Genomic DNA, 3,370 nt, shown 5'->3' with positions numbered 1-3,370 from the left:
TTGTCTGTTTTTCAGTTTCAGTTGGACAAAAGCGACGAAAGCTCTTGCGTAATTTTCTTCGGCGTTGTCGGTATTTTCGGTTCTAAAAAGTATTAACACCCCCCCCCCCCACCCCCTGTTTTACCACAACCCACCCCGCCCCTCCCTCTAGATGCCCCCGCTCTTAAACGGGTAACAAAGCTTTCTTACGCGTCCCAGACCAAACAGACCGAACATATCTAACTATCTAACGTTTGAAGCCGAACAAACCGAACATTTCTAACGTCGTTTTTGTTGGATTTTTGGAACTAGGGTCTCATTAGCATAAATTTGGTCAGTGTTATAATTTAAAAAAATTATTTAAGTCACGAGGTGCCGTGTTAGACTACATCGTGTGAAAACAGGAAAAATACCCACGGTCACCGCCAACACCCAAACTAGCGTGTGGATGTCAAACACAGCCTCAACCTTCCGTGGATAATTTTACCCTCCAGGCTATTTTAACACTTAGTAAATAGATATAAATTTTACGTTGAAACGTTGACGAAAGCAAACCGGGTGATTTGAGCCTATTCTACCACCACTTAAAACTTAGGATAAGTCTGGACGTCAAAAAAACTGTCACCGTCTAAAAAAACCGAGGAAAAAAGTGGAAGAGTGAGCACAATTGATTTCTAATTGCTCCTGAACGAAGTTCATATCAATTATTGTAAACGTGTGTGTCTTTTTTATGCAGAATTTTTGCTTGACAGTTTTGACTTTTCGTGTGACTTTTACGCCCTTGACTTTTTCCGTTTTGCGTGATCTAAAATTCTCTCAAATTCACAATTTCAAGCAGCTGAACTCAATTGGCGGCAATTTAATACTAAAAGTCAAATGAAAATTGCGCCGAAACTGGTGCCATTTTTCACTTTAAATTTTAATAGTGGTATATGTTAACCTCTAATGTGGTTATTTGAAGCCCACTATTGAACTTCTTAGTCCCATTTAAGCCCCCCCCCCCTCTGAACCAGGCTGCAAATCATCAGAGCTCACACTAGTTCGAGAGCAATTCTTCCGACGTTTAGTCGGTTATCTTCACTTTAAGCCCACTTTTGTTCCGCAATCATTTCACTACAATGGAGTCAATGTTGACTTCCAACAAAAAAAAACTTAAAGACTTTATTTGTTTAAATAAATAAAGACTGAAATACTCAACCCTGATTGGTCGAAAAAGATAAAATACCTTTCCTTAAATGTTTATCTGTTTTCCCTTTATCCCTTTTCACTTTACCCGTTAGTCGATACTAGTCACAGACCTGATATAATAATAAATTATATTTCTCTCTCTCTCTACTCCGCTCTTGTTTAGTATTGAGATATACGTTAGACTTTAGCATTGGGGCCCGTGCACTGTCTACTGAAGCTCAGATAGAAGAGTAACAGACTAGAGATCTAGAACTTTAGTTAGTCAGGTAAGCCTTAAGAGTATCCTATTTTCTTGAGACAACCATAAGACAGTTCCAGAAGTAGCCTAATAAAGGGTAAGCTCAGAACACGTCTTATCTGGTGCGACCAGTTCCCAACTAAACCAAACAAAATAACAAGTTTTAAATCTCCATAACGGAATGAAATTAACAAAATTATTTAGTAAACAATAAAAACAAAAGATGGATACCAACCATCAACCACAATCAATAAATCAATAACAAACCATTTCTTAACACCATTTACAATTGCTAGCGATTGCCTGCAAGAGAACCAGGAATTAGTTACAGAATAATAATAAATTTGAAGAATAACCTCTTCAAAGAAACAAAAAATATACAACAAATTAACATTCGTAGCAATCACTTGGAACACTACCTACCAATAATACTACTGGATAGAGATCAACTTAATAAACATTACGCATTTACCTTAACAGATGAAAAGGAAAAAGAAAAACATTCTATAATTTCCAAAATGAAACAACACTACCTAATATGTTCAAAACATTCTTAAAACGACACGAAGATTCTCAAGATAGAACAAAAGCAACAGCAATACCATCTACAACGTATGAAATACTACGAAATACAATCGTATACTTAAACGATCAAAAGAAACCAATACAATCAGTAAACGACAAACTCAGAAATGACATAATGAATTATAATAATTGGTTAACAAAAATCATTGAACTAAAACCAGAACTAAAAACAGCAACATCAGACATAATAAAAATTACCTCAGAGTTCACAATCCTATTCTGGTTAGATAATTTCGAACACATTGATGACAAACGAATACAGTTTGGAGAAACATTTCACGAACAAATCGAGAACTTATGTGACGAACTCAACAGCATTTGGAACAGTGAATACTATTCACAACACTTTGAGAGCACACTAAAAGTATGTTCAGATAGCATCAACTACATAGAAGGATTAGAAAACTATTTAAAAGTTGAAGATGAAGGACAAGCAGGTTCTTCACCATTTAACTTGTCAAGAAGTCTAACATCAACATCGGCACCAGAAGATGTTCAAATAAATACAAATTTACAATCAAAACAAAAATCAACAATAAAACCAGATAAACAGCTAACATCAAATTTATTTGGAAATCAACAAAATATAGCAGACGAAATAGATATATCTGATTCAGAAGACAGAGATGCAAGAATCGGAAACTTGCTACCACCATCAGTAAATCAAAAAGTTAGACGAAAATATCAGAACCCAACACAATATAATTATAATAGAAATAACACATATATTAGTTCATTGAATGATAATAGTGAAAAATACGAACTATTCTGGGAACAACAAATGTACAATTATCAAGATCTCAAAGAGGAAATAACAGAAAAAGTAACAAATCATACGAATAAACTTATAGATAATATAGAAAACAAATTTAGACAAATTAACGAGAACATAGAAAGAAAACAAGAAGAAGCACTCGAAATGGTATTCGACAAACTTGAAGGAACATTAGATAAAATTAATAGACAAAACAATCTAAGATCAGAGAACGGAAATTTAAACAATGACAGAAACTCAAATAATAATAGCGTACAAAATACTTATATTCAAAACAATAGACAACAAGAAAATCGTACAAGAAGTTTAAATTCAATCGCAACAGAAGAAAGATAAACAACAGTAACAGAACCTCCCTTACCATTCTAAAAACAATTAACATCAATGAGCATACACGAAGAGCCACAAATAGAACAAAACATTAGTAGTGGTTCAGTACCAACAACAATAAGACCATTTGACGGCACAGATCCAGCATATACTGTTGAAGAATATTTAAACAGTATAGTTGCAGCAATGATATTTAGTAGCGGCATAGAACCAGTAAACAAACCAGGACATCTTTAATGGAAAGTAAAAAGTGCAGCTTTGATATTACATACACT

Source organism: Convolutriloba macropyga, chromosome 8, assembly GCF_964194025.1.
Source record: "Convolutriloba macropyga chromosome 8, txConMacr16.3, whole genome shotgun sequence".
NCBI lineage: Eukaryota > Metazoa > Xenacoelomorpha > Acoela > Convolutidae > Convolutriloba > Convolutriloba macropyga.
Note: the sequence above shows the minus strand (reverse complement) of the source record.